Source organism: Schistocerca serialis, chromosome 10 (assembly GCF_023864345.2).
Source record: "Schistocerca serialis cubense isolate TAMUIC-IGC-003099 chromosome 10, iqSchSeri2.2, whole genome shotgun sequence".
Lineage (NCBI taxonomy): Eukaryota > Metazoa > Arthropoda > Insecta > Orthoptera > Acrididae > Schistocerca > Schistocerca serialis.
This window is the reverse complement of record NC_064647.1, coordinates 223,726,603-223,743,393: the sequence shown is the minus strand read 5'-3', so window position 1 is coordinate 223,743,393 and position 16,791 is coordinate 223,726,603.

The following is a 16,791-nucleotide window of genomic DNA, read 5'->3' as shown; positions in this document are numbered from 1 at the left end:
AAAATGAAATATCTCGAAAACAAAGATCGATAGAGGAATGCAGTAAACGGTATGTTTATTGTGAAAGCTGTAAGAAGTTTATACAGCAGTTTGAAATAATAGTTACAGATGGCGCTGTACGCTGTACAGCTCATATCAGCATACATAAGTGAAATAATCGTATGAAAACAATATTTGCAAACAATCACATCACAATGTTTTCAAAATGTTCACCATTGGCACTACAGAGGTAGCGCAAACGAAGAATGAAATTCGCCATCACATTTCGTAGTGTCTCAACCGAAATGGATTCACATGCCACAGAGATCGCCGATTCAAACTCGTCCAGCGTGGCGGGATGCTGCCGGTAGACCGTGTCTTTCACTGTGCCCCACAAAAAAAAGTCACAGGGAGTCAAATCCGGCGAATATGGAGTCCAATCCATGCCTGCACCAGTAAATTTTGGATATTCCAAAGCAATGACTCGATTCCCGAAGTATTGCTCGAGAAAGCGAAACACTTGTTCCGTCCGATGTGGTCGGGCTCCATCTTGCATAAGCCATTCAGTGCCCGGTCGATCCTCTAACGCTTGCTGTGTGGCGACAAATTGTTCCAAAATTGCAACGTAACGTGCACCGGTGACCGTTTCTCGAATGAAAAAAGGGCCAATAATGCCTCTGCTGCATACTGCAGCCCAGACAGTAACTTTAGCAGAATACAGGGGTTTCGCTTCACACAAATATGGCTTTTCGGAACCCCAAAATCGTCAGTTCTGCTTATTCACGTATCCATTCAGGTGGAAGTGTGCTTCATCCGTAAACCAGATGCAGCCAACATCAAATCCTTCACTATCAATCATTGTGATCATCTGATTAGCAAAGGCAACCCTTTGTTTCACAGCTCGTACGGGTATGGCCTGGTGCGTCTGAATTTTGAACGGAAACATGTGTAGGCTCTTTCGCAGTATTTTCTGCGTGCTGGAACGCTTCAAACCAGTCTCAGATGCAATTCTGCGGACGGATGACATTGGATTTCGCTGAATAATTCCAGAAACTGTGGCGGTATTTTCAGGCGTAACTGCGATTTGCTTGCGGGCAACATGCCCCACTAGATCATCAGTTACGCCGCCTGTTCGTTGATATTTTGCGAAGAGAGTACGAATGGTTTTCGCATCGGGTCCTTTTGGAACATTAAATCGTGCTTGAAAACTTCGCCTTGTTGCCGTAGGACTCTCTTCTAACCTTTGGTACTCTAGCAACATAAAAACGCTTTGTTCAGTGGAATACATGGTTTTAATCTCTTCATTCGGTACGCTAACCTCCTTTCACGTTTCAATAGTGGAACTGATCGCTCTGGGCTTCGGATCACTATTTATACTAGGCATTACGTATGGCGATTACAGCGCCATCTGTTAGCAGCCTTTGAAACTATTATTTCAAACTGCTGTATAAACTTCTTACAGCTTTCACAATAAACATACCGTTTACTGCATTCCTCTATCGATCTTTGTTTTAGAGATATTGCGTCTCTGAGTGGTCCAAACATACGGAAATCACTTGGGGCAAGGTCTGGTGAGTATGGTGGATGAGGAAGACACCCAAAATGCAAGTCTCTGATTGTTGCAACTGTTGTACGGGCAGTGTGGGACCTTGCATTGTCATGTTGCAAAAGGACACGTGCTGACAGCAATCCACGTCGCTTTCATTTGATTGCTGGCCGCAGAAGATTTTTTTGGAGATCTGTGTATGATGCACTGGTGACAGTGGTCCCTCTAGCCATGTAATGCTCCAAAATGACGCCTTTTTCGTCCCAAAAGAGAATCAGCATAACCTTCCCTGCTGATGGTTCTGTTCAAAACTTCTTTGGTTTTGGTGATGAGGAATGGCGCCATTCCTTGTCCGCTCTCTTAGTTTCCGTTTGGTGAAAGTGACCCCAGGTTTCGTTCCCTGTAACGACTCTTGCAAGGAAGCCATCACCTTGTCGTTCAAAGCGCCGACGAAGTTCCTTGCAAGCATCAACAAGTCGTTCTCTCATTTCAGGAGTCACCTGCCGTGGCACCCATCTTGCAGACACTTTGTGAAACTGGAGCACATCATGCACAATGTGGTGTGCTGACCCATGGCCAATCTGTAAACATGCTGTATTTTCATTCAGTGTCACTCGGCGGTTTTCCTTCGCTATGGCTTCAACTGCTGCAATGTTCTGTGGAGTCACAACTCGTTGTGCCTAACCTGGACGAGGAGCATCTTCCACTGAAGTCACACCATTTGCGAACTTCCTACTCCATTCGTAGACTTGCTGCTGTGACAAACAAGCATCACCATACTGAACCTTCATTCGTCGATGAATTTCAATAGGTTTCACACCTTCACTACGCAAAAACCGAATAACAGAACGCTGTTCTTCCCTGGTGCAAGTTGCAAGTGGGGCGGCCTTCTTTATACTGATACTGCGACGGTATGTGTGCATCTGCACTATACTGCCACCTACTTGTTTGTAGCACGCTTACCAACTTACAGGATAACGGCGCGAAATTTCGATTTGTTATTACAAATTTAAGGTTTTCATTTGACTCACCGTCGTACAATTTTGCTTCGAATGATCGTTCCTGTAATATCCCTGAACATTGACCACTCCTTCTGAGACACACTTCATATATTTCCAATTGAGATAATCGACCGCGGTATACTAAAGCAACAACTATCGCTAAGCCGTGGAATGTTATCAGGACCGGATGGGAGACCTGTGCGATTCTACCAAGATTACGAAAAAGAACGTGCTCCTCTGTTACTCGTAGTTACCTGGAGTAACGAAGGGTACATAGCGACTGGAAAAAAGCGCAGGTAATTCCCATTTTCAAAAACGGTCGTAGGACGGATGCTCATAATTATAGGCGAAAGAAAACCTCCTCTACAAAAATCGGATTCTGCAAACATAGATCTTGTGAAACTCAGCTCTATCTACTCCTCCATGGGATGCATAGCGCATTATCCAATGGTGTTGATACAGGGCTGAGAGGTGGCGCAGTGGTTAGCACACTGGACTCGCATTCGGGAAGACGACGGTTCAAACCCACGTCCGACCATCCCGATTTCGGTTTTGCGAAATTTCTCTAAATCGCTTCAGGCAAATGCCGGGATGGTTCCTTTCAAAGGGCACGGCCGACTTCCTTCCTCACACTTTCCTTCTCCGATGGGACCGATGACCTTGCTGTTTGTTCCCCTCCCCTGAATCAACCAACTAACCAATAATCATGTTCCTTGATTCCAAGAAGACATTTCACACCATCCCGCACTGCCGGTTAGTGAAAAAATAATACCAGCTTACCGAGATTTGCGAGGGAATTAAGGCCTTCGTTGCAGATAAACTCAATATATCACTCTTATCGGAACAAAACCGACAGATGTCAAGATAACGTCCGGGGTACTCCAAGAAAGTGTGATAGGAGGGTTACTGGCTACACCATGTAAAGTGATGTAGCAGAAAGTGTCAGTAGCTCTTTAAGTCTGTCTACAGCAAAGGGGGCACCAGCCTTGCCGCAGTGGGTACACCGGTTCCCGTGAGATCACCGAAGTTGAGCGCTATCGGGCGTGGCCGGCACTTGGATGGGTGACCATCCGGGCCGCCATGCGCTGTTGCCATTTTTCGGGATGCACTCAGCCTTGTGATGTCAACTGAGGAGCCACTAGACCGAATAGTAGCGGCTCCGGTTACAGAAAACCATCATAACGACCAAGAGAGCGGTGTGCTGACCGCACGCCCCTCCTATCCGCAACCTCATCTGAGGATGACACGGCGGTCGGATGGTCCCAATAGGCCACTTGTGGCCTGAAGACGAAAAACAGCAAAGTAGGAACGCTAGAAAACAGTATCGATATGCACAATGACCAGCGGAGGTTGATGAATGGAACAGGCTCTGACAGTTCAGCCCAAACGTAAATAATTGTATCATATGGCGTCTACATAGGAAAAGAAATCCACTGCTGTACAGCTACACTACTGGCGACAAACTGCTGGAAAAAGTACCTACTGTAAAATATCTAGGACTAATTATCCAGAGCGACATCATACTACAAACAGTAAGAAACACCCATGTCAGAGAGTAATTCATAGGACGAACCCTAAGGAAACGTAACTCATCTACGATGGAAGTGGCTTACCAGGCGTTTGTTCTGCCGGTTCTTGAGTATTATTGATGTCTGGAACGCTTACTAGATAGGACTGATAGAGGAGATAGAGAACATCCAAAGAAGAGTGGCCAATTCCATTAGTGGATCGTTTAGCTGGCGAGAGTGCATTACGAAAATGCTCAACAGACTCCACTGGCAGATGCTACGAGAGAAACGCTGTTCATCAGGGAAAGGTTCACTACTGAAATTTCGAGAAATTTTTTTCCGGGAAGATCTGGACAACAAATTACTTCCTACCTCATACTGTAAGATGGCAAGAACTATGCCCCTTACATGAAGTCATTAAATATCATCTCTCACGTTGAGCGAACAGTAGGGCTGAACAAAAATGACTGACAAGGCACAATGCATCTTGTAGAGGGTATAGTATGGACATAGTGGAATAATTAATGTTGGGTGATGGTTTTAAAGTAATTCACATGACATGAAAACTTTGTGGAAATGCGTCGATTTACTGGAGGCTATTTTATCCCAGGGAAGTATTCAGAATTGACCGTGGCCGACGGGGGAGCGGCGAAGGGACGGGACAATAGGCAGAGCGGCTCAAGCTCTGAGAAAGCGGTAATGGTGCGCGGCCTCCAGCTGCTTAAGGTGAGTGACAGTGAGTGGTTGGTTGAACCCATGCTGGTGTACCGGGAAGCAGACGGAGAACTTGTACGCCTGTTGATAAATGTCCGTTGACGCGATTTCAGTGAAACATGCGAGAAAGATGCGCAAAGCGACGGTGGAGCGGTCAACAGAGGTCAAAATATGCGTGTTCGTGACTATAGCAACTTCACACTGAATTCGCGGTCCACAGAGTCTGAAGTAAGTCAGGTGAAGAGTGACAGAATGAAATATGCCGGCCTCTGATGGGAACGTAGGACCGAGGAATTTGAAGTACTCTCCTGGGAGTCAGAATTCCGGAAAAATTGGTGTTTTGTGCAGACGCTAACCTTGATGGGTGGCCTGGGAGGAGTTAAATAGCAGAAGATGAGAGGAAGGGAAATTTTGTGGGAATTGGTTCACTTCCCAGAGCAGGCACTGGTCTGCGCTGGGAAGCGATGCATAATTAACGCAATTTGCACTGCAATTGGCGTAAGTGATTTTGCTGGAGGGGAAACCGAGACTAAGAGCGGACTGCGAAAAGTCCCCGTAGTGGTCTTCTGTTCCCTGCTTGCCGAGAGTGTGGACATGGCGTTCTTTACTCAGCTCGCCTGAGAAAGAGTGAGCATCTCTGCAGTTTAGGACTTAGCAAACGGAACGAATGAGCTTGGAGATAGGAAGTTTTGGTTCAGCTATGTACTGAGAAAGATAGTTAGGAATGAATAGACGAGCGCAGCCTTGCAGCACCACGAGGTCGGCCGATGTCTGCACAATGACACCGCCCCGCCACGCTGAATTTGGTGATATTGTACCCGCTCCAGCTTGAATTAGGCTACTGATTAATTTGTTGGATCACTTCGGCAAAGTTTCCATGAGTGTTTCATGGGCCGTGTATTGTAGAATTCTTCTCGCACTTCACATTACACCTGGGTCAGTCGATAGGAATTAATTTTGATTTATTGCGCTTTAGTCCACGTAAACGCAATTTATTATCACTGCCTGATAGGAGAGTCATGTAATGTGATGACTGAAGGTCGGGAGTTAAAATAAATTTGTGCTAATCGACTGCATCTGTTTTCAATCAAGTAGTTGCAATCGCAAGTCACTTTCTTAATTAATTTTATGTTCTACTTTTGCATCTGCGCCGGCCGACGTGGCCGTGCGGTTAAAGTCGCTGCAGTCTTGAACCGCAACACCGCTACAGGCGCAGGTTCGAATCCTGCCTCGGGCATGGATGTTTGTGATGTCCTTAGGTTAGTTAGGTTTAACTAGTTCTAAGTTCTAGGGGACTAATGACCTCAGCAGTTGAGTCCCATAGTGCTCAGAGCCATTTTGCATCTGGTGTTTAATAGCTGGATATAACATCAATGTGCACCCCTTTTTAATTAAAAGTGATCAATTCTGAATCAATTAATGTCAACACTACCACCGCAGTTCAATCAGGAGTCACAGGGCCTTATTACTTTCTTTGCGTTATCCGACATTGCGGCAGTTTTGCACTCTCTGTTGATCTGTTAGTCAATTACCTGGGGTAAACACACACCAAAACCAGATAAGCGACGGGTGGGGTGTTACAATACATCTCGCGAAATGACCACAAAGAGAAAATTCGAGAAATTAGAACTAAGATAGAGGCTTACCGATAATCGTTCTTCGCGCGCAACGCGCCAGTCGTGAGTGGAACGGGGAAGGGGGGACCAGTTAGCGCTATGAGAAGTACTCTCCTCCACACACTGTCACGTGACTTGCGGAGCACGGATGCATATGTAGAATAGAATGTGTAGTTTGCGATGTTAGTCAGCTACTTTATTACATGTTCTATAGCTCGCCGGCCCGTGATGGCCGAGCGCTTCTAGGCCCTTCAGTCTGGAACCGCGTGACCGCTACGGTCGCAGGTTCGAATCCTGCCTCGGGCATGGATGTGTGTGACGTCCTTAGGTTAGGTAGGTTTAAGTAGGTCTAAGTTCTAGGGGACTGATGACCTCAGAATTTAACTCCCATAGTGCTCAGAGCCATTTGAACAATTTTTTTTTGTATAGCCCATTTGAACGACACTTTTATCGAAAGGATGTGGAACGAGTCAGTGTACAGGTCTTGTATATAGAATTAGCGTTAACGTCAACGAATACATTATTTATTTATTCCTACTCATGCAACAACATTTCTTCTGGGTACCAGGAGATGTCAAGGAGAAATGATTTTAGATTACAATTAAGACTTCCTTCGCTACCTGTCAGAAATTTTACGTTACTGGGCAAATTATAAAAAATTTTTGCTGCTGCATACTGAACTCCTTTCTGAGCCACTGACAGCTTAAACAATGGGTAATAAACGTCATTTTTGCCTCTAGTGGTGTAGATATGGACACCATTGTTCTTTTCAAATTGCGGTGGATTATTTATGACGAATCTCATTAGGTACTGTGACGGCGCGGTTAAAACGCCTAGCTCCGTCAAGAGGCACCTATGTGACGCGCGTGGGTGAACAACACGTGTTATTTATATTTCTCGAATTATTTCAATCAGTACTTTCTTTATAAGTAATGAGTTACCCCCGAAAATTATCCCAGAAGAGATTACTCTGTGGAAATATGAAAAATATGTTAGGAGGTTGGTACGTATGTTTCCAAGATTAGCATTTATACGAATGGGGAAAGTAGCTGAACTTAATTGCTTGTGAAGCTCAGTAATACGCTTCTTCCAGTTCAAGTCTTCATCAACATGTATACCCAAAAGTTTAGAGCTTTCTACCTTATTTACTGACTCCCGCACGTGTGCTACAACAATTGTTTGTACGACTATTTGTTCTTCAAAACTAAATGTAGTGTGTTTTTTCCAGAATTTAGAGAAAATCCATTTTCTGATAACAGCTTTACGATTCTCTGGAAAATATCATTTACCTTCTGCTGCTTTCTCTCCAATGGGATTTATTATACACTAGTGCCGTCTGCAAAAAATACAAATTTTGCTTGTTGTATGTTAAGTGGAAGGTCTTTCATCTATGTAAGGAACAGCAGTGGACCAATAATTAAACCTTGTGGGACTCTCTTTGCTGATTCTTTCTTTTCCAGACACTAAAATTTTCTATCTTTCCGACATTGTCTGAACTATTCAGCACAACCTTTTGTACTCTGTTTGTTAAGTGCTGTAGCAAACGAAAGCGAGCAAGCGAAGTTGAACAGAAAAAAGACAGAGTGTGGAATCGTTTTTAGGTCAGCTGACGACTGTGGTGACTGAATAGGCATCCAACCCTCACGTTAGAGGAAGAATAACATTTATTAGAGCGGGAAAAACGGTGGACCTCATACTGCTACGATAGAAAGGATTTAAGACGAAAGGACAGAGTGACTGACGAATTCAGGTCAATTTTTCTCCGTACTGGGATGTAGTAGACAAATGAGATTTGCTGCAGTGAATAAAGCATACATTGAAGTTTTTAATTGGTATTTCTTATTGAAAAATATTAATATCTTCACTGTGTAATTGGGTTTCTGCAGAGGCAGCTCCGAGAGGAGCTAGATCGACGGTTGTCCCTGTAACTTCGGTTGTGGTTATCTGAAACGCGAAATTAACATATCACTCTGACCCTTACAGATGTAATTTTAGTTCATCGTAGAGATTTGCAAAAAAAAAAAAAAAAATAGATATCTGAAAAAATGATCATTTTTGGATCCCTCTTTTTTGGTCGAAAATATACTAAATATCAACATGAAAAAATCGACCCCGTTGAACTGAAGAGAATTCCATTTGCTTCAAGCGAGACCAAAAAATCATTAAAATCGGATAAAAATTGTAGTGTTGGCGACGGCAACCGTGCCGAAAAACATGGTTTTGAGAAAAACTCGTTTTAAGTTTGACAAGTATTTACCATATAAAACTTGAAACTTAATACGTCGGCACACGGACCGTGCTGTCGAACGTCAACGCTAAGCGTGCTGTGTTCAACGTGCTGCTAAACGCTCAGAAACAATGCGACTTGTGCACACGGTACGTGGGCCTGAACGTGGTATATGCGATCGTAACGCACTCCAGCGGCAGTTGTGGGATGTTTCTAGTTCTAAATCACACTGTTTACTCAGCGGGCGAGCGTAAAATTCCCACGTTAGCTCTATTAAAACGTACATTTCCTCCACTGCCCATATCCTATTCACGTTGCTCCATACGTAATGTACACAAATAAGGACCTCAAAATCCATGTACATGTTCTAACACAAAAAGGGAAGTAACATGTCCAATCAATAAGGACACAGGCTTATAAAATTTCCATTACAAAGAGTGCGACTCAAATTTGCAGTAGTTCTCCACGTAAGATAAACATTTTATCATTCGCCGGCCGTTGTGGCCGAGCGGTTCTAGGCGCTTCAGTCTGGAACTGCGCGACCGCTACTGTCGCAGGTTCGAATCCTGTATCGGGCATGGATGTGTGTGATGTCCTTAGGTTAGTTAGGTTTAAGTAGTTCTAAGTTGTAGGGGACTAATGACCTCAGATGTTAAGTCCCATTGTGCTCAGAGCCATTTTTTATCATTCATACATTTTGGTAAAACTCTGAGGTCATTCTTACTTGATCACTGTTCCTATGCAGTAGCAGAATCTTTACAACGTGTGAATTACGAAACATAAAAAAAAAATATCTTTATTCAAGTAGCGCAAGCTGTCCTGTAGATTAAGGCAATGGAACAAACTCACTCCTAAAAAAAAAAGGTGAACTTACATTTACATAACATCAAATACTGTATTATATACTTATATGAAAGTAATAATAAAGGATCAGAACCTACTAAAAACCCGAATGTTAAGAAAAAAATATTAAGGCTTGGCGAGACGTGAACTACCACCATATCAATATGTGTATCATTAACGCGACTCACTACGCTACGCAGACAACAATTCATTTGCTGCCAACTCTAACATGTTGACATGTGTTAAAAGCTTTAATCGTAGCTATGTTACTAACTGAAACTTCATTATAGCAAATTGTATGAAGAACGATGTGTTTTTGGTGGATCCTCAGTATGTCGCTGCATTCAAATGGCATACTCTCATAATACGCAAGTTACAATAATTCTTTTGCCACGAATATGATGTTTCTCATTATTTTATTGCAACGAATCACACAGTTAACAACGGGTTTTCTTCTCAGTTTGCTGGTGCTCTGAAACGTCACATTTACGTATAGGCTTGACTGAGTGCCAATATGGCGCCTCACAGCTCTATGCTGAAGGAAAATGTGCGTGTGACGTAGGGGCGTTGTGTGATCCGATTGGTCAACGCTCAGACGCACATTCAGGATATCTGACAAGCTAGATATTGCTCTGCACATTCGGAAAGACTTCCGAACAAGCTATTCGACGCTATGACGTCAGAAAGTCGGCACGTTCAACGTTCAGACGCACGGTCCGTGTGCCGACGGCTTTAGGCGATGTCATCAATGCCCCCCGGCTAGAGGATGGCCGCTTTCTGCTACTTTAGCCTGATAAGCCCTCGTTTTCGTCCTCGAAATCGCGGCTGGCGTCTCTGTCTTCACATAAATCTTCACGGATTTTGATTTGAAGGGCATTTGCCACGTGCATTAATGCAGTACGGCCAACATTGACTAGATATACGGCCAAATTTGAGGTAATGATGACAATTTCACTTACGCTGGATGTTATTTTTTTGAGCGTATCTCGAAAGGAGACTATTGAAACTTCCTCTCACATTTTGAGTAAAACCGCCCAAACAACGCTTCAGGGAATCAGGTTTACTCAAATCGGTATATATAGGGAGCACGAGCGTGGAACCAGTTCTCTAACGCCGAGTTGTGCCACGCACGCTCAGCTTCAAACACACACAGAATCGTTACTTTTTGCACCCCTTGCACAATATTTTGGGAAATAATTCTTCAATTTATATACAATCGAATTCCTTAAAAAAAACAAAAAAACGAGCTTTTCAGACCGTCAGCCAGTCGGTCATCTTTAAGGAGGGACGTTGATGGAAAACACGCACTATTTCAAAAATGCACCAAATCCACAGTTTTGGAGATAAGGCAATGAAATTTTGTGCCACGCTTTACATGGAAGTAACACATTTACATATAAAATCCTTTGATTATGTAAATTCAACTTTTTTTGAATGAAATTTGAAGTTTTATCTCCAAAAAATAACGTATGTTCCTGTACGAATGCATGCTTTCGCTATGATATCCGTTAATAAAACAGTCATCCACTTGACAGTGGCAGATCTCTGCCGAAAGCGCCTGGGCAGTGAACCACTGGACGCAGCTTGAAACCCGAGAATGTTGTATTGATGTAAGTTCCTTTGTCTCAGAAAGTATTCAAGAGAGTTCTACAAAAATTTCTTTGTTTCATCTCTTTATATGTTGTAAGCATCTCCCATGAGGTTTTTGGAATAGGTCAAATAAGAGAATTTTCATAAGTTTTTAATTATAATTCTACACGTACCATTTTAAATGCCTGCAAACTTCGAAGCACTTTGCCCCATATCTCAGCTTGCAATCAGAATTTCAAAATTTGCTCTCGACACAACGTTTGTTAGGTTTACAGAAATATGTGTACAAAATTTCATAATTCTAGGATACATAGAATCTGAGGAAAAGGTAAGTAAACATTGAAAAACAAACTCTTCAGGAAACGCACTTTAAAGTTCAGCCTAACTTTTTCCCTTATGTCATTTCTTCAGAAGGCACCACATTTGTACTCTGGATCGTCTTTCCCTTCAAGGCTTCTCTTCTGGTTTCCTGTTGTCTAACTTCTTTCCTTTAGCAGGGCTTCAACTGACTTTTCACCTGCAGAGACGCGCTGTAAATCTATTTTTCTCAGGATGCCTTGAGTAAAATTTCCTATCTTGAAGCGCATTCTTTCTAATACCTCCATCCTCCCGACGTCCGCATCATTAAATACAATAACTGCATCGTAAGTTGCAATTCTGACAACTGTAACAGATGAAAATGTGTTTCTATGACATCACTTCCATATGAGTGAATTTAGAGACTCATTTTGATTTTCGGTTTTGCCATGAACACACTTTTTGAGAAGTAGGGGATCGGCCAGGAACCTGTAAGTGGGCTTGACAAGATCCGGGATACAATTTGGAAGCCTCTCCTTGGGAATGGAGGGGTTGTAATCCCTCTGGGCTTGGCATGGCAGGGAGGCCGCGCCACACTGTAAATTACGCTACTGGTCATTAAAATTGCTACACCACGAAGATGACGTGCTACAGACGCGAAATTTAACCGACAGGAAGAAGATGCTGTGATATGCAAATGATTAGCTTTTCAGAACATTCACAAAAGGTAAGCGCCGGAGGCGACACCCGCAACGTGCTGACATGAGGAAAGTTTCCCACCGATTTCTCATACACAAACAGCAGTTGACCGGCGTTGCCTGGTGAAACGTTTTTGTGATGCCTCGTGTAAGGAGGAGAAATGCGTACCATCACGTTTCCGACTTTGATAAAGGTCAGATTGTAGCCTATCGCGATTGCGGTTAATCGTATAGCGACATTGCTGCTCGCGTTGGTCGAGATCCAATGACTGTTAGCAGAAAATGGAATCGGTGGGTTCAGGAGGGTAATACGGAACGCCGTGCTGGATCCCAACGGCCTCGTATCACTACCAGTCGAGATGACAGGCATCTAATCCGCATGGCTGTAGCGGATCGTGCAGCCACGTCTCGATCCCTGAGTCAACAGATGGGGACGTTTGCTAGACAACAACCATTTGCACGAACAGTTCGACAACGTTTGCAGCAGCATTGACTATCAGCTGCGGTTACCCTTTACGCTGCATCACAGAGAGGAGCGCCTGCGATGGTGTACTCCACGACGAACCTGGGTGCATGAATGGCAAAACGTCATTTTTTCGGATGAATCCAGGTTCTGTTTACAGCATCATGATGGTCGCATCCGTGTTTGGCGACATCGCGGTGAACGCACATTGGAAGCGTGTATTCGTCATCGCCATACTGGCGTATCACCCGGCGTGGTGGTATGGGATGCCATTGGTTACACGTCTCGGTCACCTCTTGTTCACATTGACAGCACTTTCAACAGTGGACGTTACATTTCAAATGTGTTACGACCCGTGGCTCTACCCTCATTCGATCCCTGCGAAACCCTACATTTCAGCATGATCATGCACGACTACATGTTGCAGGTCCTGTACGGGCCTTTCTGGATACAGAAAATGTTCGACTGCTGCCCTGGCCAGCACATTCTCCAGATCTCTCACCAGTTGAAAACGTCTGGTCAATGGTGGCGGAGCAACTGGCTCGTCACAATACGCCAGTCACTACTCTTGATGAACTGTGGTATCGTGTTGAAGCTGCATTGGCAGCTGTACCTGTACACGCCATCTAAGCTGTGTTTGACTCAATGCCCAGGCGTATCAAGGTCAGAGGTGGTCGTTCTGGGTACTGATTTCTCAGGATCTATGCACCCAAACTGCGTGAAAATGTAATCACATGTGAGTTCTAGTATAATATATTTGTCCAATGAATACCAGTTTATCATCTGAATTTCTTCTTGGAGTAGCAATTTTAATGGCCAGTAGTGTAATTTTCAGGTACTTCGGATGCGATTTCAACATTGAAACTCTGTTAACTTATTGTCCATGAATTGTATTAAAAAATAAAAACTCGAAAATTTTCTGGCCAATTTCGTCAATGCCACCCCTCCCCCTCTTAGTGAAGGGGAACGTGTGTCGTAGCGAAGCCGCGCTGGCGCGGCCGACCTCGCAGGCTTGGCCGTAGTCAGCGACGTATCACACGCACGTGGTGGTGTCCCAGGAAGTCCTCGGGTCGCCGGCGGCCGGTGCTGGAGCTATTTTAACGGCCCGACCTCTTCCACGGTCAGGGACGGCTCGAGGACGCGGCTGTGTGCGCCGCACAGCCACGGCTGTTGGAGGCGCCTTGCCGGCCAGCAAGGTCAAACAGGGCGGCTATCGCTGGCAGCGTTCCCAGTCCCCAGACACCGCCGCCCGATCTTGATCGGAGCCGCAGTAACGGCAGCTACTTCCTGGCACCTGTTCAATGACCTCTCGAAACACGATCTGAGGACGAATATGTTGAGCAATACCTTCCTGGTCCACGCCTAACAACAACATGGGTAGTAGATCGATACCCGATACAGCTCATGTCAAGGAATTCACAGTCAGCTAATTAATTTCGAATTATTTCACACAGCTGGAGATCGTCAACAGTGCCTGTTGATGCATGTAAGTATTGCAAGGATAGGCGGGCACACGAAGAGAGGAACAATAGTCTCGAGTCCCTTCTCTTCCTGTTCCGGCAGTCCAAGTAATACACTACTGGCCATTAAAATTGCTACACCAAGAAGAAACGCAGATGATAAACATGTATTGACTGGACAACTATATTATACTAGAACTGACATGTGATTACACTTTCACGCAATTTCGGTGCATAGATCCTGAGAAATCAGTAACCAGAACAACCACCTCTGGCCTTGATACGCCTGGGCATTGCATCAAACGGAGATCGGATGGCGTGTTCAGGTACAGCTGCCCATGCAGCTTCAACACGATACCACAGTTCATCAAGAGTAGTGACTTGCGTATAGTGACGAGCCAGTTGCTGAGCCACCATTGACCAGATCGGGAGAATGTGCTGGCCAGGGCAGCACTCGAACATTTTTTGTATGCAGAAAGGCCCGTACAGGACCTGCAACATGCGGTCGTGCGTTATGCTGCTGAAATGTTGGGTTTCGCAGGGATCGAATGAAGGGTAGAGCCACGGGTCGTAACACATCTGAAACGTAACGTCCACTGTTCAAAGTGCCGTCAGTGCGAACAAGAGGTAACCGAGACATGTAACCAATGGCACCCCATACCATCACTCCGGGTGATACGCCAGTATGGCGATGAGGAATACGTGCTTCCAATGTGCATTCACCGCGATGTCGCCAAACACGGATGCGACCATCATGATGCTGTAAACAGAACCTGGATTCATCCGAAAAAATGACGTTTTTCCATTCGTGCACCCAGGTTCGTCGTCGAATACACCATCGCAGGCGCTGCTGTCTGTGATGCAGCGCCAAGGGTAAGCGCAACCACGGTCTCCGATCTGATAGTCCGTGCTGCTGCAAACGCCGTCCACCTGTTCGTGCGGATGGTTGTTGTCTTGCAAACTTCCCCATCTGTTGACTCAGGTTTCGAGACGTGGTTGCACGATCCGTAACAGCCATGCGAATAAGATGCCTGTCATCTCGACTGCCAGTGATGCGAGGCCGTTGGGATCCAGCACGGCCTTCATTATTACCCTCCTGAAACTACCGATTCCATATTCTCCAACGCGAGCAGCAGTTTCGCGATACGATAAACCGCAATCGCGATAGGCTACAATCCGACCTTCATCAATGTCGGAAACGTGATGGTACGCATTTCTCCTCCTTACACGAGGCATCGCAACAACGTTTCACCAGGCAACGCCTGTCAACTGCTGTTTGTATATGAGAAATCGGTTGGGAACTTTCCTCATGTCAGCACGTTGTAGGTGTCGCCACCGGCGCCAACCTTTTGTGAATGCTCTGAAAAGCTAATCATTTTCATATCACAGCATCTTCTTCCTGCCGATTAAATTTCGCGTCTGTGGCACGTCATTTCGTGATGTAGCAATTTAAAGGCCTGTAGTGTACATGCACCCTGAGCTCAGCCACATTTTATGTAGCAGTTTGATGAGAGAAAGCATCGACAGGGAAAGGAAGTTCTTTGAATGAATACTGTACTCTCCGCCAAATCACGTGAAGCCATGTGGTGCAATCGGTGGCAAGTGTAGCGTGCGAGGCTGGGACGCGATACTGGCAGAGGTCAATAAACACCAACACAACGGGAAGGGGGCGATGGGGGTGCTCTTCGACGTTGAGTGTGGTGACCGTAAGGGTGAACGACAACGGAAATTATGGGAGTGGCGTAGAAATATTGAAATAATGGACAGACTGATGGTATAAGATCAGTGCACTGTAACAACGTGATCCAGAAAACCGCGTGACAATTCGATTTTTAGAAAGGTCATATCCCGGGTTCTATTGATCAGAGATAAGGGGTTAAGTATTTTGGATAGCCCTTGGCCCATCGACCATTTGTATGCCTCGTGTAAAATTAAAAACCTTTCAACCTTCTATTTTCCTAACTTATTTTATTTGGCTACCAGTTTCAGCGTATTACTACGCATCTTCAGACACCTGACGGACGTGTAGGAAGATTCCACATTGGTTCTGATCAAAACAGCAATACTGGTATTACTACATTTATGCTTGCTGTAGCGATCAACTGCCGACTCTCCGGCCCAGGCAGGTTCGAAAAATACCACGGCAAATCATCGTAGTTTCTACCACAAGTCGTTCAGATGCCGTTCTCGAGGAACGCTGAAACATTTTTCGATATCTTTAACGGATACTGAGACCCTGAGGTTCAAAGCTACCTTACTTACAGCACGTAATATCAAGTTTGACGCGTAGATATAGTTTTAACTGGCTTAATTGTCACCTGGGAGGCGTTCTAGAGTATTGCCAATGGTTCTGACGTTACCAAACTATGTCTTAGTCAGCATTTCACACCAATACATATTTATGAAGCGTTGTCTCTGTATAATGGACGCTTTACACCTATACAACTATTCCCAGCGTGGTAGCGCCAGTGACAAAAATAAGTTTAAAAAGGGTATCAACAGGCCTAAAGAAGAACTTGAAATGACTGCCAAAAACGCGTAAAACTATAAAGACTGGAAATTCAGTAAAATATGTATAATAGCATTTTTACTGTTTTACAATACATATCGTAAGCTGGCCGTTTTAGACGAATTGCGATCGACGATCAAAATATCCATAAAAAAATCAAAAACCAACAATTTTCTGTTAACCTTACATTACTGGAGCTTATTTGTTTTTTTTTTTTTGTGTGTGTGTGTCACGGCATATAAATGCGTCGCCGGTCGAAGTGGCCGAGCGGTTCTAGGCGCTACAGTCTGGAGCCGCGCGACCGCTTCGGTCGCAGGTTCGAATCCTGCCTCGGGCATGG